Below are 22621 nucleotides of genomic sequence, written 5' to 3'. Positions count from 1 at the left end.
ACACAGCCTGCCGGGGTGTCCTCCATCTGCAGGTCCTATGTCTTTAATCCCAATGCCTATACAGGCCCTCACAAGGTACAAAGCTCCTTCTCATACATGACTTATTGGGACCCAAGAACAGCCCATGCAGACAGGTAGAAAAGGAATTACCACCCCCATTGTGTAAATGAGAGAACTGATTGGAGGATGACAAAAGATTTATTCAAGGTCACGAGAACTCACAGAAGTGGGGCTGGGATTAGAACCTGTACTCCAACCGCCTCTCTAACCTAGCATTATAAAAGCACAGACCCCAGGGCTTTCCATCTGCTGCAGGACAAAGTTCCAAGGGACTCCTTCACACACACACAGAATCCAGTACGAGGGACAAAGGATCAGCAAGGCCAGACAGGAAGTGGCTCAGTAGCTGCCAGAGGGATGCTGGAGAAAAAGAGCAAAAGGACCATGGCTGGGAAGGAGGAAGCAAGTAAGGAAACTGTGCAGAACTTCTCGAAGTCACCTACAGCTTGGGGATCTATCTTGTTGCTAGAATGATGTACGCTTGCACCCATGCTTCCAGAAATGTCAATACTTCAGTGTTTATCTAGACGAGAAGGCAACCAGCATTTAAGGAGTACCTCCTATCCATCAGAGACCATACTAAGTGCTTTTCTCTTTTAATCTTGAGAGGTGGATATAAACTACATTTTTGCAGACCAGGAAATGAAGGCTTAGCAAGGCGAAGCAATGTACCCGAGGTCACAAAGCCTGGCCTGGAACAAAGGCCGGTCTGACTGCAAAGCTCCACTCTTCTCTTCATACCACATTCATAATGCCTTGGGCCTGGGCTCTGCCATTTAGAATCTTGCAATCAGACTTAACCACCCTGTTAGGTATAATCACAGGCCAGAAAGCATTTGAACTAATGTATACTCCCGGGAGAATAGCTAATGGGTAATTTAAGCTATAGTAATTCCCACTTGAGTTACAGTGATTCCCCTTGCCCCAGCCCAAAGAAATAAGAGGTTGGGCTGAAGTTATGGTGGATTTCTGCTCCTCAGCAGGAAGATGGAAAACCTGGGAGAAGCAGCCAGCCTCAGGCATGTGGACATGACTTTAAGAGTGTGTGCCTACAGTGCTGTGCGCCCATTTGTTCCTGAGTGCGTGTGTGTTTTAGAAAAATGAGAGAACGAACATGTTGTAGACTCTCAAACAGGTTCTGATCAACATACACAAAACACTACTATCACGTATTTTAGTGCTGTAATTTCAGTCTTCATTCATAGAAAACATAGAGATCTGTTCTAGCAAACATCTTGTAAAACAGCCAGACACCTAAACAGATCTGATCTAAAAGTCTGGTAGTTGACTTTACGCATTTGTTAGATTTAGAAAAGAGAGTGTGTCATTTGTAGTTAAAGCAAAGTTACATAGTTTTGAATTCTAAAGACAAAAATATATAAAACCAGAAAAATGTACCCAAATGATCTATTTTTCCAGTTACCATCTGGAAAAGATGGTCACTGGTGGCAGTGACCATCAATGCAAGTTAAGTCCAGGTGGTCAGATGTCCAGACACCATGGTCATGACACTGGGTCCCACAGTCAAGGCACAAAAGACAACTCTGGAAGCTTATCTCAGATGCATAAGCCTCACTGGCAGGGTGTGCTTGCTGATCTTTTTAGAATAGCCCAGTTTGTTTAGACAAGGAGGCGAACAGAGCCAAGGTTGTATGTTTCTAACTGTATCACTTCTGTGGGGGCGGGGATGGCAGGAGGAAAATTCTCCTCACTGGACTCGGACCACACAGAAGGGGATCCAGTGTTTCATGGGAAGCAGGGACAGCAACTATTGAAAACCCAGCAACACAGAAGTTCATGCACTGATGAAATACAGTGCAGTGCATGGAATAATAACCTACTTATAAAGGGCCCCTCTGTTTGTGGTGAACATTTACTTTACTCTCCAACTTACAAAAAAAGCAAAAACAAAAACAAGTAGGAATGGTGAGAAGCTAGGCATCCCTTAGCTTCTAAAGTAGCATTCCCACACCAGGTAATATATGCTGGGTGGCAAGGGTGAGGAGCTAAATGTGTTGTAACCACGGCAACAAATTATAGGAGGGGGGCCATATCGTGGAAATTAGGTACTCACTTAAAAACTGACCTACACATATTTTGGAGGGCCATTTTAATGATTACCCTAGTAAGGTTAAATTGTTTCCATTACTCACAGTCACACAGTCACTCCTCAAGTTACATGCATGAGAAATTTCTGAGCAATTTTGGGTAGTCGCAGCCTGCTGAGGGAAAGCAATAAAGTAACAATGCTACAGAACAAAGCACTTTTGTCTGCCACGGGGACCTTCACTTACTCAAAAAGCACAACCTCCCAACAGTGTTACTAGTCAATAATAATTATTCCCCGAATTTTTAGATGCCTTGCATGGTTCGTGCTGTTGCGAGACACACCATCGTACCAGGAGTACAGGTTACATCCCTGGGCTTCGCAGGAAAACTTGTTTTTCCCATCGACGGCAGTAAGACAGAGTTTGGAAAAGAGGCACCTGTGCAAAAGCAGAGCAGAGCCTGGCTGCGCTCTCCGCGCTCAGCTCACCAGCCCCGAGCAGGGGCGGACCCAAAGCGGTTTTGGCATCCGATAGCTTTTCAACCCTCGGGAAAAAGTGGGAAAGAGCAAGGTGTTCTACACTCCGCCGGAGGGTCCTGTCCCAGGTGCTTAGAGTGGGTCTGGGCTAGGGGCTAGACGTCAGGCAACTCCGAAAAGTTGGACTCTGCGGAGGCCCCAGCGTGACGGCCTCCCCACGCGCGCCCCGGGCAGCTGCAGCCCCGGGAACCCTCCGGGTGCCTGGCGCTCCACTCACCGCTCACGATTGCCAGCGCCGCCGAGCCCGGGAGCCGGGGCCCCTGCGGCTGCCGCATGCCCTCGGGCCCTGAGCGACGGGGCGACAAGGTGCCCAGTTCCCGCCGGGCGCGAGGAGCGGAGGACTCGGTGGGTGGCGGCGGCGCGCCTCCTCTCCAGCAGCCGCAGCGACGCGTCCGGAGTCCAGGGAAAGTTTGGCTGAGCGAGGGGTGGAGCTGAGGGGGCGGAGGGGCCGCGCCACCGCCCTGCCCCGCCCTGCCCCGCCCTACCCCAGGCGTCGGACCTTTCCCACGGGAGAGCGCCCCCCACCGGCGCGCCACAGTTAGGTTCTTCTGCAGATGCTCTCCTGCCTGGTACTGGCCCTCAGGTTGGGTGGCCCGCCTGAAGGAGGATGAAGAGCCAGCTAAAGGACCCTAGCATCTACAGGTCTTACAGAACCATACCTGGGAGATCTGTACTAAGCGCTGTCCTTCTCCGTCCCTCGAATTCGTTTGAAGAGGCTGCAGGGAAGTGCAGCCCACGTCCGTCCACCCCTAACCCCTGTGGGAAGCAGGCTCACTGCCAAGACAAACGTTTGTTGTAAAATTTGAACCCAAAGCTGCCTGAGGGTGCAGGCAGCCCCAGAGTCCAAGGATGGTCACGTATATCTGGCCTGGGACCTTTCCTAGGCACCTATTGATTGAAACAGGAAACAAAAAATATTTAAAATTATGAGAGGCTTCTTGGCCTCCTGGGGTAGTTTTTCAAAGCTGAAATATAAAGCCTCCACTGACCCACCTTTGGCAAAGGAGGAAGATGTAAAATAAAACAATGTCATGAAAATTTTGTTCTCTCTGAACTCTGCACAGCAGAATGAGGTCACAGACATGCTCAAAATTGGACCTGGTGGCCATGCAGAAGGGAAATGCTGTGCTGTGAAGTCCTCATGCTTCAAAACGGTAGGAAACACTGAGCCCATGTGCCAGCATGACTGCCTGTAACCCTTTGCTGTTCATTCATTCACTCAACTTTTGTATGCCAGCTAGGAACCTTATTCCAGGAAACAACCTGAATGATGGCCTGCCCTCTATGACCAAAAAAATCCTGCTCTCTCTGAAGACCATGTTTTAATAATGTTTTATTCCTTATGCAATGGACTTCATCCCATAGGTCACGACAGCCTGGTGTGCTCAAACCTTCATAGCTCAAACCTAAATTTTGATCAATGTGGACAATTACTGTTGCCTCATCTGGGTGTTGAGAAGATGACCGTCGTGTCTTACAGATGAACTGTGTACAGAGGACTACAACATGCAAAGCTGGTACCACAGAAAGATCGTGTTTACCAGAACAAGCAAAAACCTTGCAGATGACATATGAGAACAAGGTCAAGGGAGTGAACAGCTCAACGCAAATAGCATGCGATGCTGAAGGGCAACCTGGTGAACAGAAAAAATTCTCAACCACCAGCACTCAGCAAACACTTGACTCAACAAATGTGTGTGTAGTATGTGAGTAAGTTGTTGTGGGCCGGACTGGGAACTACAAACACCAGTCAGAGACTACTTTTGCTGGAAAAATTTGTTCCAAGTTCCAAACAACTTACTAGCAAAGGCAGTTTGGAAACACATTATTGTAGCTTGGGAACTTCCTGAACCTGGCTGTCGTAAAGTAGAACAGGGAATCTGTAAAGCCAGATGTGATTGCCTTTAACATATGAATTCTAAGTAAATAAATAAATAAGAGGAGAAGGGGATGTGGGGAGCTCTGCTGCAAAAAGAAAAAGATATTTTATGTAGATGTGTGTCATATCTGAGCAGAAGGCAAGGAAGTGATCTAGGGAAAGGATGCAAAGGGAAGAAGGCAGGGAGACCACCCACCTTACATGTAGAGAGAACTACAGCTAAGTACAGGAAAAGAGGGACTAGAGGCAAAGGACTAGTACAAATAAGGTTGTAGCCCCAAATCCTAGTTTTTAACAAGAAGCCCAAGGATTATCCACCAGTCCCTGTAGGGTCTGTGATGTCTCAGTTCTCTACCAAAATGGTTTTATTTTTAAAGATTCTTTCTTTCTTCTTTCTTTCTTTCTTTCTTTCTTTCTTTCTTTCTTTCTTTCTTTCTTTCTTTCTTTCTTTCTTTCTTTCTTTCTTTCTTTCTTTCTTTCTTTCTTTCTTTCTTTCTTTCTTTCTTTCTTTCTTTCTTTCTTTCCTGTGAAAGGGGGAGGGAGTAAGAAAGAGAGGGAGAGAAACATCAATGTGTGGTTGCCTCTCATGTGCCCCCTACTGGGAACCTGGCCTGCAATTTAGGCATGTGCCCTGACTGGGAATCCAACGAGCAGCTCTTTGGTTCTCAAGCCAGCACTCAATCCACTGAGCCACACCAGTCAGGGCTCTACTTTATTAGTAAAACCAAGTTAAAAATTAATATAAAAAATGGCAGACACAAAGCCTGAGGGTATACTTTGTTTTAAAGACCACTGTGGGGAAAGTCATTCAAAACTTCTTCAAAGACATTTGTGGATCAGCTCCCTGTATACAGTGTTGTGTTTTATGTTCCTGGAGACACAGAGATTTATAACATTGTTTCTATAAGGGGCAAAAGGGGCATTTCAGAATGCTTGATGGAGGAGAATTATGATGGCCTTGGAGACCCTGTGTCAGCCAGCATTTTATTTGGCAGGGAATAAATGCTGCAAAATAAATAAAGTGATTAAATTAAAACCAGACCTGCTTCCTGCCACAGTGAGAAGCTACGTGGGACTCCAGCCAACTTCTTCCTTTCTGGATTTATGTAAAGAGGCCCATGTTTCTATACCTCCAACTTGGCGTGGACCTCTGATCATATGGACAGGAATTCATAGGCTTTGCACTCATAACTTTGGGAAATAACTGAACTGAAATATCTGAAGTGAAGTGTAACACAACTGTTACATTCTGTTCTTCTGTACTAATTAGCCATAAGGATGACTACAGCAGGTGAATAATATGAGGAAGTGGAATGATAGCTATGAAGTGAGAGATTTAAGTGGTACCTGAAATGACAGTCAGCTAGAAGGTTCTGAGGAAAGACTGAGCAAAATGTTAACTACAGAAATCAAAGAAAAAAAGAGATGGCATTAAGCCAGCTGATGGCCTGTAGTGTATCTCTCAACTGCATGTAACTTCAAGTGGAAAGCAACAAGAAGTCACAGAGAGAGTCAACAAATACCAGAAAACCAAAAATCAAAATCGACTTAATTTCATTTAAATTGAACAAACCATTTTATGTGACATCTGTGAGTCATTCAAAAATACTTCCCACATATTCATCCCATCACGGCTTAATTATGCACATTTTTGAGAAAAAAGTGACAAATTTTGAAAATAAAAGTCATGATGGAACTCTTATTCTAGCAGATATGAAAATTTATCATAAACCCATAATAACGAGAGTACCCCAGGGCCCAGATCTGTGCCTGTCATCCAGGCATAATAATTCACTTGCAAAAGCATCCTAGTTTGGATGATAAATTATATAGTGAATTTAATGAATAATTAAGACAATATGATGGTGGTACAAAACTAGAGGGACAAAACATAACACTAGAATAGCTATCCCATATACAGATCATAGTAAGTATAAAAATGTTTATATTTAAAGAAGTTAGCATCTTAAATAAGTAGGAAAGGGAAGGCTTATTTAATTTGTGGCCCTGATCCTACTCATTGACTTTTGGGGAGAAATAAGGTTAGATGCTTACTAAAGTAATTTTCATATGCATTAAAGTGTTCATTTGTTAAAAAAAAGAAAGAACCATAAAAGAATTAGAAGAAAATAAAGATTAATATTTATTCGATTTGAAGTTTGGGGTGAATGTTTTTAAATATAAGAGTGAGGGAAGAAACCATAAAAATATGAATTAACTTGACTGTATGCAAATTAGATATTTCTGCACATAATAAAAATAATCCTGTAAATTTATTATAAATAAAAAGTCAAACTAAAAACTGGGGGAGAAAACTATTTGCAGCATATGAGAGGTAGAAGATGAATGCCTGTCCCACATCACTCATTGAGAGGCATGTAGAAAACACAATATTTATTTTTTCTCTTTTTATTTTGAACATATATTTTATTGATTATGCTATTATAGTTGTTCCAGTTTTTCTCCCCTTTATTCCCCCCTACTCTGCAGCCCCCCAACCTTAGTTCATGTCCATGGGTCATACATATAAGTTCTTTGGCTTTTGCATTTCCTATACTACCCTTACTCAACGCATCCACCCCACCCCCCGCCCACCTATTTTGTACCTACCATTTATGCTTCTTATTCCCTGTACCTTTCCCCCCACTCTCCCCCCCCTCCCCTGTTGCTAACCCTCCATGTGATCTCCATTTCTGTGCTTCTGTCCCTGTTCTAGTTGTTTGCTTCATTCATTTTTGTTTTTGTTTTCAAGGAAACACAATATTTAAAAGATTAACATCAAAACAAAAAATAAGTCAAGTATATGAAGAATTAGCAAAAGAAGAAATACAAATGACCAAAAATATATAAAAATACATTTCAACTGATCTAATAGTAAAACAAGTATAAATTAAAGTGAGAGTACTTGTCACCTATCAAATTGGCAAAAGTTTTTGATTATAGGAATTCCCCAAACTGAGCAAGGTTTAAGGGAAATGGGCACCTTCCTGTGGTGCTGGTGGGAATACACACTGGTAAAACTTTTCTGGTGGACAATTTGCTGTACATAGCAGCTTTCAATCATTCTCAGAAATACTGCCTTTTTTCTCACATGTTAGTATCTCTAAATTGAGACATGTTTTATGGTCACTGTCAGTCGGACAGCTGTTGGGATTTAGTTGTCTGTTACTACCTACCCAGCCATACATACCACATTTTAAAGAATGGATGCCAGCTTTTGGAAAAAAATCCTGGAGCAGAAAGCAAAGCATCCCCCACCCCTTTTTTTAGTGGTGGGAGAAGGGAAGGAGAAAAAATGGATGTGAGAGAGGAACACTGATCAGTTGCCTCCTGCACTCACCCCAACTGGGGACTGAACCCGTCACCTAGGCAACTGCCCTGACTGTGAATCTAAGCGACAACTTTTTGCTTTGAGGTCCACACCCAACCAACTGAGCCACACCGGTGAGGGCCTTGTTTTTGTTTTTGTTTTTTTAACGCTTCATCCAAGTTCTCCTGGTGGAACTCAGGGCAAGGACCACACAGATACAAAAAGTGACTCCAAAAAATGAGAAAGTTTAGGAGTGAAAACCTTAGTCAGGGTTTTTGCTTCTCTTTTATGGATACCTGAGAATAATTTAGAAGCTGATCATATGTTTAAATAAGTCCAAATAACTCTTTCAAAAATTACAATGTAACAGGCATATGTGATAAGAAAGCATTGTATTTATTTGGCAACCTTTTCTTTGTGTTACATAAAATATTGGTGCGCCTTACAGTTTATGAGGTCTAGGGCATAAGGTACTGTGATATACCAGGAACCTTAAAAATGTTCATGCCGTTTGACCCAGTAAATTTGCCTCTAGAAAGGTAACCTGCAGATGCCATGGAAGGCACACAAAGATTTTAATACAAATATCATCAGTTCAGTATTATTTATACAATTGACATGTTAAGAACAATCCATAAATTTATCCTAAAAATCCAGTAGGAAATTGATCAAATAAATTATCATACATCTATAGGAATAAATGTTTGCAGCCTTAACAATCATGCTTTCAAAGAATATGTAATGACAGAAACATGCTCATCATTTCATACTAAAGTTTTATATAAATAGGATGAAACATTATATACTAAATCTGTTTCTTTTTTTAAACATGTGTTTGTATAAAAGAAAAAAGTACCCCAAATAAATACCTCTATATGTTAACTATAGATATTATGAGAAGGTGGGATTATTATATTTTTATTTTTTGTATACTATTCCATAATTGCAAAATTTTCTGCAATGAACGTGTATGACATTTATGGCCCAAATTGTCTAAAAATAATACTTTTATTAGTGGATCACATGACTTTTGAAACAGATAATTAGGATAAAAACTGTATATAGTCAAATTGAGACTTGAGGGTTTGTTCACTTTTCTATGGTCTGAGATACCAGAATTAAGGGGAGAGGATTAGTTTCCAACCAGGTGCACATTTGTATTTCTCAGATGAAAGGTCCCAATCAGAAGCTAGGAAGCTAACGCTGTTAATTGCTCACAAACATCCTTTACAATGAGCCTTGGAGATCCTGGGGTGGGAAGTGGTCATCTGCCACCACCGAGGAAAGCAGACTTTAAATACTCATTCAGGATAACAGCACCCTAAATCTCTCCTCCTCCAAGCAGGCTTCATGTTAGCAACCATTTCACTTTCTTTATAACTATGAAAAAATACAATTTGGAGGTAATAATTGAGGTTTTCTCTTTTTACCTTTTCTTATTTTGTCTCCCTGATCCCTCAGCACTCACTGTTTTGGGGGGCATTTAATGAAGGGGGACACAGAACAAACAAACAAGAAATCTTTAAGAGGAAAAAACCCCAAAAGAATAAAAGAAAACAGTTTTCAGCTCCTAGGTTCCTAAATAGTTACCCATAACTAGTTTAAAAAAATTACCTAAACACCAAGGTTTGTGATTTGCAAAAGGTGTGTTCTCTGGAGCTTCAAAGGGAGAAAGGCTGAAAGAAGCTGAACACAAACTTTCTTTTTCCATAAACAACCAACTGGAAGAAAACAGATGAAGAACCACCCTCCCTGAAGACTAGATAAGGTTTCCCAACTCGGGAAAAGAATTTGACGGAGAGAAGAAAGAACAATAGACACGGGCACAAGGTTTCTGACCCCTCACCACGCCTCAGACTAAGTTACTAGAGAAACATAGATCCTCCCTTTAAGCTGGAAACCCAGGAATAGTGCAGGAGCATATTATTTTACAATACACACTGCCTCTACCTCAGGGAGAATTCTATTTCTCTGCTTGTTTATTTGGCCAACAACGTGGGAGCCAATTCACCAGCACACAGCTCCCTCTGTCCCCATTCCCCCTGCTCCCACACCAGCAGTGCCGCAGATGGAGGCCACCCCATCAGCCTGGTCCTAGGAGTAAAGAAGGCATGGAGCAGCACCAGGCTCATCCAGGCATGGTGACAGGCAAGTGACAAACCTTTGCCCTTTTAAGCCACTGAGATTTGGGGAACATTCGTCAACACAGAGGAACCTAGCTTATTCTAACACAGAAGAGGGCACTGTACCCGGCTGTCTATCTGCAACCTGGGTAGAAAATGTTCATGCATAAATGCTCCTTGCCATGGTGACATGGGAACAGCAATATGGAAGAGGTGACCTGACAAAGTTGGGCATAGGAGAAACCAAATCTTGAGTTTTCTTTGGGCTCCAGAGTAATGAGAAAAGTGCTAAAGTCAATTCTTTGTGGAAAAGTACCTAAAGGGAAATACAGGCTGTAGATGCAGCAGGAAGAGAGGCCAGTAGGATGAGGAGGGGCGTCACTTCTCAAAGGATGTCGTGAACCAGGCATGCATTACCTACCCACACCACCCCAGCACCTGAACACTGCAAAGCCCATTCAGAATCAAATCTCACAACAGGGAGAAAACGTGAGGGGCAGAAGCTTAAGTACAAACGTCAAATGACCAAGACTGCTGAATCTACATGAGTTTACCAGGAAAGTAAGACAATTAAATTTTCGGTCAGTGATAGAAATAGAAAGTTCAAGATAGAATTTAAGTCCATTTGCAGAAGAATAGTTACATGTTTGCTGGCAAAGTTTGCAACCTGAGAAATGTGTACGTACTACACCAAGATACCTGAAGAGGGCATCATGGAGGTCGCACGTAGTCAACAGTGTGGGGTGCTGAGAGTCCACACAGGAGAGGCTGAGGCCACATGTGAACAGCGATAACACCTTACATAATAGGCTAACGTCTCCCGAACTTGATCCTCCAGTTAGGACGAGATATTTGCCTTGCCTGAGGCAGCCACCGACAACCCGCTACTAGCAACTCTTTCAGCTGTGCAAATATTTATTCTGGTAAACCTGATAAAGAAAAAGAAAATAGTTGTAAATAAATCTTGTTAGAATTTTCTGCATCCTATGCACTAAACTTTTTTCCTTGCTTTGCAAAAGAAAACTGTAATATGACACTAACATCTTATCTCCTGGATTGATTTTTTCAATTGGATTTGATGAATACTGACCAGATAAATATTTAATGTTTTTGTATTTTGGATACTAATACAATAGAGTAAGACACAAATGCTGTATAGAGGCAATCTAAGCTGTTAACCTTTAGTCCGCACAAAACAGAAGGGAGATTCATTTAAAATGGAAGATCAAGAGCTGAGTTTTCAGCTTTCCTTTTAATGTTCTAAAATTTAAAATAAAAAATATATAAAATATCATTCTATGATCTTATGGAAAAGCATATTGTAATAACACATCACATAATTTTATATGTGTTGCAAATATTAATAAATATTTTACTTAGAAGCAAGAAAACACGTCATGATAAATTATCTCGCTGCAATAGAAAATGTTCCAGGAGACTCAGGTCCTGGTTTCCCGTTCATTATTGGGACACGGCTACTCTGATTCTATTGCTGCGGTGGGAGCACACAGTGTGCAGGCAAATAATGATGAGGGGAAGGAGGTATGAGAATGGTAAAAAGAACAGCGGTCCATGTGTTGGAGTAAACATATGAGTAAAAAGTTATGAAAGCCAGAGCCAGGAGTGGACAAGGAAGGACAGGTGCTAAGTGGGGCATCAGCCACTCCAGACAGCAGCAACTAGAACTGCCTGAGGCGTTTGGGGTTAGGCTCTGGGCAATCTCTGAAGGATCCAGAAAGGCCTCCTGTGAGATAAAGTGGCAGCTATTGAACATTTGCTACCCAGAGCTTCCTGAAGGCAGATGAAGACAGGACTAGCCACAGAAGAGCGTGCCCATTCTTCTGTTCTCCTACCCTCCTGGGCTCCACCCAGAGAATTTGGAAACCAGCACAACTGAGAGGCCCGGCACCGAAAGGAAAAGGAACACCAGTGACAGCCAGACTCGGCTCCCCTACTTCAGGCTTTACCGCCGGAAAAACTCAAGCCTTGGAAAGAGTAAAACTTTAACTTTGAATGAAATTCAGAAATTTAATTAATATGCCTGGTAGGGAATTAAAATTACTGAAACAGAACTGTTTCTGTGTCTAAAAGTAACCACAAGATACCTAATCATCTATTAATTAATAGCTAGAACATTTGTGAGATGGCTAAGCTTTCATCCAAAAAGCAGGGAAAAGGCCAATCATACCAGGTTTAAATGGACAGTTGGAAAAAAATTAAATTTGTATTCTGTTTACATCTTAATGAGTGTAGCTCATGCAAGAAATTGAAAATATAAGTAAAACATTTTAAAAGGGAAAGAGGTTAGCATAGAAAGAGAATCAAAAAGAACTTCTAGGAATGAAAAATTGAGTCATTGAAATTAAAAAAAGATTTGATGAACCCCTTAAACGAAAATTTAAAAACAGTTGAAGAGAGAATTAAAGAGCTGAGACATGTATAGAAAGAAGTTCACTAGACCACAGCAGAAAGGGAGAAGGGGACTGCAAGTATAAAGGACAGGTTAAGAGATACGGCAAAAAGAGCGAGATGGTGCGACATATTTCTAATTGGCTTCAGAAATCAAGATGAGAGAATGGGCAGAGGGAAACAATATTTTTTTAAGATTTCATTCATTTATTTTTAGAGAGGGAAGGGAGGGAGAAAGAGAGAGGGAGAAACATCAATGTGCAGTTGCTGGGGGCCGTGGCCTGCAACCTAGGCTTGTGTTCTGACTAGGAGTTGAACCTGCGACACTTTGGTTCGCGGCCTGCACTCAATCCACTGAGCTACGCCAGCCAGGGCTGGAAATAATATTTTTAAAAAACAAATAACTCAGCATTTTTCAGAATTAAAGACAGACATGAATATTTTTCATGAATTTTTTGACATTATTAAGTTATATTATCAATATATAAATGATACTTCATAATGCATTAAATATTAAGATGAATATACGCTGACATATTACACCAATTTTCCCTCAATGTATTACCAATTTATTTATTTATTTATTTATTATTACTGTGCAATTACGATTGTCCCCATTTCCCCCTTTTACTCTCCCCTGCCCTACCCACCCCAACCTCCCACATTCAATCCTCTCCCACACTTGTTGTCTTTGTCCATGTCTCCTTTACTCTTGTTTCTTAATGACCCTTCCCCTTTTTTGTCCTGTTATCCCCCTCCCTCTTCCCCTCTGGTTACTGTCAGTTTGTTCTTTATTTCCATGTCTCTGGTTATATTTTGCTTGCTTGTTTGTTTTGCTGATTAGGTTTCACTTATAGATGAGATCATAGGTATTTTTCTTTCACCCCCTGGCTTATTTCACTCAGCATAACGCTCTCCAGTTCCATCCATGCTGTCGTGAAGTGTAGGAGCTCCTTCTTTCTTTGTGCTGTGTAATATTCCATTGTGTAAATGTACCACTTTTTGATCCACTCATTTACTGATGGGCACTTAGGAAATTTTTTTGCTTCTAGAACTACAATGACTTCAAACAACTAAAATTTTAAAATACACACATATACATAATGAAGTATTAAAAATGAATAAATCTAAAAAGCAACCAGCGAGAACAGGCAGATCACTTAGACTGATAACACTTCTCAACAATGGAGACCAACAGAAAGGCCATTGCCAAAGTGCTGAAGGAAAGCAGTGGGCAACCTCGGATTTCATTTTCAGCTAAAGGATTATTGAAAACTAAGGGTGAAATAATGATATTTTTTTAAAATATTTTATTTATTTATTTTTAGGGAGGGAAGGGAGGGAGTGGGAGAGAGAAAGAGAGAGAGATCGATCAATGTGCGGTTGCTGGGGGTTATGGCCTGCAACCCAGGAATGTACCCTGGCTGGGAATCGAACCTGGGACACTTTGGTTCCCAGCCCGCGCTCAATCCACTGAGCTACGCCAGCCAGGGCTAGAATAATGATATTTTTTTAGATGAAGACTGAGGTTCAATAAAAGAGCTACCAAAGAAAGAAGGAAATTCAACCCAGAAAGAAGTGGTTTGCAAAAAGTGCTTTTACTAAGGTAAGTGGTAAAAACATGAGTAAATCTGAATAAATGTTGCCCATGCCAGACAAGAAGTAAAAAATTACAATTGAGGAAGAAAAGGAGACGGAAAAGGCAATTAAAATACTAGACAAGGAAACCATGTAAGACAGAATAAATGAAGACTGAGGGCAACCTGAGGCAAAAGATCTAAGACTCTTTCATTACTGAAGAGTAGCACAGAGATTCTTATTAACTTCAGTTTTTCTAACTTAGGTAAAAAGTTATGAGTACATACTAAAAGAAAAGAAATAGAAAGGAATAAAGAAAACTCCATTACCCCACCAGAAGGAAGGGCAAAGGGAAAGAAACAAGAAAAAAAGAGCATGATACATGGAAAACACAAATGTATCTGTTATCACAATGATGTAAACAAAATAAATGAATCTATTCAAAGATAGATACTGCACAGTTATTGAACCAATAAATCCAGCTACATACTATGTGAATGAGATATATTTAAGTCATAATGATAAGAAATATAAACTAAACAAATAACAACAACAAAAAAGTCTGTGTAAGTCAATTACTATCAAACAGAAGAGATCTTAAGGCAAAAAGTGCTATTTGGGATGAAGACAATCACCACATATATAAAAGAAATAATTCTCCAGGAAGCTACTTTGTAGAAAGCAGACATTTGTCTATAAAACTTTTCTCAAAACTTCAGCCCTTCAGAGAAGTAGTCTTATCCCACCTCCCAAATAGATCAGATCTAGAATTATTAAGTTTGGTTCTTTTTCTCTCCTTTTTAATTAATCCCAGGACGATCTAAAGGGTTTACGGACACTTAAATTTTTTAATTGTCAAAGGAAAAAGATTTCTGATTGCAAACAGCAGTGAAAGGAATTATAGATTTGAGTGAGAGTTATTTGCAAGTTGAGAACACTGACTCCAGTGTATTAGCAATTATATTAAATATTAAATATTACAAAATAAATGGAAATTTCCAGGCAGAACCATAGGTTGTTTCAGAGAGTGTGTTCCTCATATGCCAGGTTTCAGATACATTTCTTATAATGTGTGGGCATTTCAGTTAACTTTAGTTTTTCTGTTTGTGAAAGAATATAATTTTACTACATATAAAATAGGGATAATAGAACATGCTGCACCTAGTGAAGGATTATTGTGAGAGTAAAACTAAATAATTCATGAAAAAGCCCTTTGCAAACTTTTTAGTACCATGTAAATATAAGGTACTACTATGCAAGCTTTCCCCACCATCTCTTGAACAAGTTTGCCAAATCTCAATTATCTGTTATTGTGCTTTATCTAATCTTTAAACTACTCCCACTCAGGTATTTACACAAATCCAACCATGGCCCAGTGAAACAGTGCTCAGCATTCACCTTTCTCTCACTGCACATGCACAGCAAGGGCTGTGTGTGTACCTAAAGAGAAAAAACTGCATCTCAGTGTTTAAACAAATGTATTTTCTTAGTATTGGGTTTTCTAGCTCTTGTAAGCATAACTAGAATGTCTTGCTGTACTTTGTTATAGTTTGATCCATTACTCTTATTTAGGTAACCCTGAATTCTTGAGGTGGAGGACATTAATCTGGTAAAAAAAATTAGTCAAAATTGTAGTGAAAAGGGGTTGAGATAGAATACACAGTGAATATGATACAGCAATGTTCCCTCCCAAGGCCACGGCCTTCCTCTCCTGTAGGATCCATGGCCTCAACGAATTAGCTGCAGAAAGAGTGAGGGCTATGAAGGTAGGCAGACCTGTCACAAAGCTGAGTGAGTAAAGGCAAGTTAGATCATCTCTCTGCATGTTTATCTTCTTGTCTGTAAAATGTGGGTATGATGTAGTTCCATTTATTTATTTTTTTTCTTTTGTTTTCCTTGCCTGGGGAAATACATCTGATAAAACATTGCTATGAGCAATGTCCAAGATTTTGCTATATTTTCTTCTACAATTTTTATGGTTTGGGATCTAACATTTTAGTCTTCGATCCATTCTGAATTTATTCTTGTGTGTGGTGTAAGAAGGTGGTCCAGTTTCATTTTTCTGCAAGTATCTGTCCAATTTTCCCAACACCATTTATTGAATAAACTATCTTTAGCCCATTGTGTGTGATTGCTTCCTCTGTTGAATGTTAATTGGTGTGGGTTTAGTTCAGGGCTCTCTATTTTGTTCCATTGATCTATGTGTCTGTTTTTATGCCAGTACCATGCTGTTTTTATTACTATGGTCTTATAGCATAGTTTAATATTAGGTGGTATGATTCCTCCAACTTTGTTCATCAAACTAAAAAGTTTTTGCACAGCAAAAGAAATCATCAACAGAATGAAAAGACAATCCACAGAATGGGAGAACATATTCACCAATACATCTGATAAGGGGTTTTACCCTAAATTTATGAAGAACTTAGAAAACTCAACACCAAAAAACCAAACAGCCCTATTAAAAAATGGGCAAAGGACCTGAATAGACACTTCTCCAAAGAGGACATTCAGATGGCCAATAGACATACGAAATGATGTTCAATGTCACTAATCACTAGAGAAACACTAATTAAAACCACAATGAGATATCACCTCACACCTGTAGGTTATTGGTGTAGCCACTGTGGAAAGCAGGATGGAGATAACTCAAAAAATTAAAGATAGATTTGCCTTTTGACCCAGCTTTCCTACTTCTGGGAATATACCTGAAGGAACCCAAAACACTAATTTGAAGGAACATAAGCACCCTTATGTTCATTGTGAATTATTTACACTTGCCAAGATACAGAAGCATCCCAAGTGTCCATCAGTAGATGAGTAGATGAAACAACTGTGGGACATTTACTCCATGGAATACTACTCAGCAGTAAAAAAGAAGAAAATTTTACCCTTTACAACAATATGGATGGACCTGGAGAACATTATGCTAAGTGAAATAAGCCAGTCAGAAAAAGACAAATACCATATGCTTTCACTCACATGTGGAATCTAATGAACAAACTAAACTAACAGAAAAATGGGGACAGACTCATAGATGGGGAGTAAGATGATAGCTGGGAGTGAGGAGGTGAGGGGGTGGTGGGACTGAGCAAAAAGGAAAAAGGACTCATGGACATGGACTACAATATGGTGATTGCTGGGGGGAGTAGGGTATAAGGGGACTAAATGCTAATAAAAATAAAATAAAATAAATAAAATAACATACGGGTAAGAAAATCTACTAATCAGTGTGTTTAGCCTACTTCTCAGTCTGTCCGCTCTTGCACTGCAGAAGACAGGACACCCTTTTAAGCTCCCACTGAGACCTCTCGTTCTCATACTTCACTTTTAACTACCTGTTTTCAGCCCTCGGTTTCTCATACCTCTGTGGAGTGTCAATCAACTTACTAGTTATGAGCCAATTCTGTCTTTGTATGCATCCCTTTACCCATATCTTCTAAATGCTGGAATCACCCAGAATCATCACAGCTACAATGTCATTCCCTATCACAAGGACACTTTTCCAGGTCACCAGTAGAAATCTTTGGTACTGGGGCCACCACCTTTCATCTGTACCTCACTTGCCACTCAGAACAGCATCCTCTTCACTCATGAGCAACCAATAAACCAGCCCCAAATCTCCATTTACTATTGTTTTCTCCAACCTCTTTTGGTATCTCTTTGTGTTAATGCAGACCCTCCAAGAAGCAGGCTGCCAAGAAGCAGCCACCAGGAGAACTTGGGGTGGGGAGAATCCCCTGAGGGAAAAAGAGAGTGAGCTGGGAGAGGCAGGGAAGGCTGTCAGACTGTACTGCAGGCCTCACCTCGAAGGAAGAAAGTAAAAGATGCAGCACTGGGTACGAGAGTCTTAGATGCAGCACGGTTCTGGGAGGGACTCAGCCAGGTTGATGGGAGTCCATCAGAGGGGTCCCCCTATCTGTCAGGACCTGGCAGGCCTCAGGATCACTGCTGCAGTCACTCATTGGCTGAGAACAGCCAATGGGAAGTGCGGTCTATCTCCACGCAGGACTGTAAGCCCAGTAGCTGTCAGTGTAAGGTTCTCGCTGCAGGGGATCTGAGCCCCGCATTTTTATGACTACCACAATGATGGAGAAAGCAACATCCTATCTGGGCAACCAAAATAAATATCACCCATGAGGGGCATGCCAATATCATGTGCCTGTGGGTATGATACCCAGAGGGGGACACCACAGCGTTTCTCTGGTATTCCGGCCAGAAGTGCATAACCTGAACCTATTCACTAGGAAAGACCAACAAACTCGAATTAAAGAGCTCTATGTAAAATAATGCCCAGTTTTTTTTAAAAAACCTCAGTGTCTTAAAGAAAAAGAAAGGTGGAGAAAGTGTTCCAGATGAAAGGAAACTAAGGAGGTGTGACCATTCCATTCAGCAGTGTCCCTGGTTTGGGTCCTGTACCCAGGGAGGAAAGAACACTATAAAGAGAATTATTGAGACCATTGAAGAAATTGGATTGTAGGCCACAGATGTGACCCCCCAAAAAGCATTGTATCAATGGTAAATTCCCTAAATTTGATTATTGTGTTGTGATTTTATAACTTTTTTTTTTTTGCAAATCCCCATAAGGGAAGAATTCTTTTTTAATGAATTTATTGAGGTAACATTAGTTAATAAAATTATGTAAGTTTCAGGTACACACTTCTATAATAAATCATCCATACATTGGACTGTGTGTTCACCACCCCAAGTCAAGTTTCCTTCCATCACCATTTACCCATGACCCTCTTCTACCCCCTTTCTCTTTCGTAATAACCATACCGTCTTTGTCTGGATCTTAGCAGATACAAACAGAAGTATTAAAGCATAAAGGAGAATGATATACTCAACCTAGTCTCAAGTGGTTCATAAAAAATTAAATAAATCAGACAGTCAGAGAATGTGAAGGGCAGTTCCCAAAAGGTACACTAATTGAGATGGGCGTACAACTGCTGACTTCGTCAATGATCAAACTCAGCACCGAGGCACGAAAAGCACACGAGCGATAGTAAAGCATGTTACGTAACACCCACTCTCCTGGCTTTTGGCCAGCAAGGTGGAAGAGGTGCTGCGCTGAGGTTTTATGGGGTGCTATCTGTTGTCAATCACAACTAGTTGGTGATTCATTATTGCTCATGCCAGAAACCCCACCCCAGTGGATGCATTATCTGTTTTCTTTTTCTTTTCTTTTAAGAAGTAGGCTAGATAAGAGTCTAATTGTGGGCTCATTGACTCTGATTCATTAATCAGTGCAACCACACTGGTTCACATAGATAGGGAGGGAGGAGGGGATGACCAGTCTGCCAGTGGACATTTAAGCTATAGAAATTAAAAATGGATATTAGGTCAAGAAGGACACACACAGGCATCTGAGATGTCCCTGAGATGAAAGCTCTTACTTTCACAATTCTTGCATCAAAAAAACTCAGGCTTATAATTTTATCTCCATTCACTAGTATGTCCCATTTATTCTTTTCAAGGCCTGCTTACATGCATGGTCTCCTAGGCATTAATCAGCCTTGTGGACTATCCAGCTCTAAAAAGAGGCTGCTTGGGCCTGAGTCCCAGCTCTGGTAGTTACTATCCTGTGACCTTGGACAAATCACTCCACTCCTCTGTACTCTCAATTTTATTATCCCTGTATTATACATAAGGATTCTGGGGCTCGGGGCAGCTTAACTAGCAACTTGTCTGAATCACTTAGCAATTTGCTGTTAGAGCTGGGACCATCTACGGAGTTTTCAGCTCCCCCAGGAAGATATGGATTATTTTTCATTAGCACAGCATTGTGTGAGTTTAAGGAATGTTGCTTCACTAGGCGTTGTTTGAAAATGCAAGTCACATTTCTCATTAAGTAGGTCAAACATTTTTTACTGACATTTAATTCTATTTAGTAAGTATTATTTAGAAGGCTGGCAGCAGAAAGGGAGAGTTGGGGAGGGCTTTGGGGTCACAAGGATTGGATTTGAAGCCAGGTTCTGCCACCTACTCTGTGCTCAGTTGTTTTCTTTGGTAAACGGAATCCTGATACGTACATTGTGAGTCTGCTGGGATGAGTAGCAATAATACATGTGTATAGTAGGCACTCAACCAAATACTGCTTTAAAAAGACACAACTGTGAGTGCTTGCTACACTCTGGGAACCTTGGCTTGCTACGCATGTGAAACACAGAGACACAAACTTCAGTCCTGGCCACTGGGGGCGGCCTTCCAGGACGCCGTGATGGTTCTGAGTGTATAGTGAAAACATGGAGCCAGTCATATGTGCTGCAGTTTAAAAATTTTGCTTGCCTTTTTAATTCTCCGAAACGTTTCATTTTTATGTAGTAAATCTGATTGTTCTTTGATGGTTTATTTGTAGCTTTAAACTCAGAAAGCCCTTCTCTACTTCTTGGATCAGATCAATATTCACCTATAGGTTTATCTGGTTCTTTTACAAGTTTAGTTTTTCACATTAAATTTTCAATTCACCTGGAATTTATTTGGCTGCATGGTTGTAAGGCGGTGAATAGTTATCTTTTGAAGACACATTCCTGATGATACAGGCTGATTGATGATACTAGTCCGTTTGGCCTGCACCCACTTCTGTCTCAATAACTTACCGTCTGAGCCACCGGCTGTGAGCAGGAATGACCATCCTTTAAAAAGGTCAATGGAGAGGAAACATATGTCTGTGGGTTTTATCTTATTTAGTTGCTTCATCTTAATAAATGTCAATTCTTTTGTCTCAATCATATAAATGTGGAAACTTTGACAGAATATTTTGGTTAAGGACTAAAGTCCAGGGCCTCTCTAAGCGTGGAGAGAAGTGTGAGGAAGGTGAAAGTCCTGCGGTTACTCTATCAGCCACACCACGCCTACACCTCTCTCATCTGCCCTACACGCATCTGTTCCAGATGGACAAGGAGCCGTTTATGCAAGGGAGGCAAAAGTCTAGTCGAAGAATCCTCACTGATCCACCCACCTCTTCCTCAGTCTGTAAATGTGGCTCCTTAAAGGCTGTTCCAGGAGCTTGAACTTCTCCAGAACAGACACAGGAAGCAGTCTGCAGGCTAGCCTGGCTGGAAACTCACGTGCGATTTCCTCAGAGATAGGATGCTGGGAGATGGGAGATAAGAGACAAAGCTAGCCTGCCTCACTGTCCAGAAATGATTGCGGACCTGATAGCTTTCCCACATTGTGTCTGGCTGGTCAGCCAGAGTGACAGCCCTGGCGCGGATGCCCTAAGGCCATGGTCTGGCCCTCTGAGTACACGGAGAGGGTGACCCCCAGCGGCCTGCGCCAGGCTGCCCACTGTGCTCCTTAGGGTGCAGATCGTTCCCTGCTCTGTGGTCAGCCTGCAGAGCATCGAGAGTCCTCTCTCACCACCGACCCACCAACCCCAACCCCGCTCCCCTGCCCTCCTGCTTTGAGAGGTGAGGAAACCCCTGATGACACGTCCACTCCCCTCTCCCCCGGCACCCTCACATGGTCCCTCCAGTAAGGAAGCGTTTAGAGTTTACCACCTCTGATCCTTATGGGGTGAGTTCCCCAGAGGCAGGTAAAGCTTGAAAGGAGGCATCTCTGGGTTGATCTTGGCACAGGGCGCTGACCTTCCCTGCAGGGCTCCGGAAGTAAATAGGCCAATCAGCTCACATGCACTCAGGCACTTGAAGTATTTCATGTTTGTTTGGGTTTTTCTCCCATTTGTGAGGTGGGCCCTTCCACCCTCTCTGTCCTGACCCCCACCTGCGTCTACCTTGGCAGGAACATTCCTCTGACAGGACTGCATTCATCACCGCCCTCCATCTCAAGGCTGTGGGGGTGGACACAACACGATCCTTTCTCAGAGTCCCTAAATCAGTTAACATCCCTGTGCCTTAACCCTGAACCTCACCACACACTGCCCCATACTTAGGGAGGCATACAGACACGGCACCTCTGTGCTCTTCCTTGCAACACTCTCCTTTCCCAGGTGGCCACATGCAGCTTTGAGCCTCTGTGATCACTTACCCATGGGCAGGGAACAGGGAGATGGAACCTTCAGGAAGTCTCAGTGCGATCTGTGAGCTTCAGATGCAGATGTCAGGATGGCTTCGTTAGCAGTGACACCACAAGTCTTGCCACCTTTATACACACGAGATGAAGCTGGCCGGGGTCAGAGTACTTCAGAATGTGCACATGTGTAGGGCACTTGGGGAGGGGTGGTACAGAAACAGAATATTTCTTTTAAATATGGTGGATAGAGAACCACTCATGTCACAGAAATGTGCATGTAATCCACTCATTCCAATAAGTGTAATTCTCCATAATAGAAGTGATAAAGACAGTCCCACCCCTCCAAATGCATAGTCCAAAAGCATGAACTCCCAAGAAAATGACTGGGTATTTAACAGAAAAGTTTTTCAATAAAGAGAAAAATACATGTGCAGATAGATAAAACATATGCATGAGGTCTGGTATATTCCGTAGGGACAGTTTCCAGGCAAGTTTTCATTGTGTTTGTTGTGCTTCATTACAGAATGATAATATCACTTTTTTTTTTTAAAACCTGGATGATTACAGCAGCTTTGTAACTGATGTCCCTGCTTGTCGCATTCCACCCCCCTCCAGCCTTCACAGCTCTGCCTTTTCCGGCCCGGCAGCTCCCAGGTCTACAGCCCTCCTACATATTCGCAGCCTCGTGGCCTTCCCTTGTCACTTCT

The 22621-nt window shown here is 41.7% G+C and overlaps 1 protein-coding gene across 1 annotated transcript in view; it reads right to left on the bottom strand.

Moving 5' to 3' along the window:
• The window catches only part of LPAR3 (lysophosphatidic acid receptor 3), a 70530-nt gene extending 67491 nt beyond the window's left edge, over window positions 1-3039 (bottom strand). Inside the window, exon 1 of the mRNA XM_045835465.1 lies at window positions 2862-3039. The gene's annotated coding sequence lies outside the window, so the exon portion shown is untranslated. The remainder of the gene's footprint in view (window positions 1-2861) is intronic.
• Window positions 3040-22621: the final 19582 nt, after the last annotated feature.

Source organism: Phyllostomus hastatus, unplaced genomic scaffold (assembly GCF_019186645.2).
Source record: "Phyllostomus hastatus isolate PE091 unplaced genomic scaffold, TTU_PhHast_1.1 phas_contig_209, whole genome shotgun sequence".
In the NCBI taxonomy this organism is placed as follows: Eukaryota; Metazoa; Chordata; class Mammalia; order Chiroptera; family Phyllostomidae; genus Phyllostomus; species Phyllostomus hastatus.
This window is presented reverse-complemented; position numbering and strand designations above follow the sequence as displayed.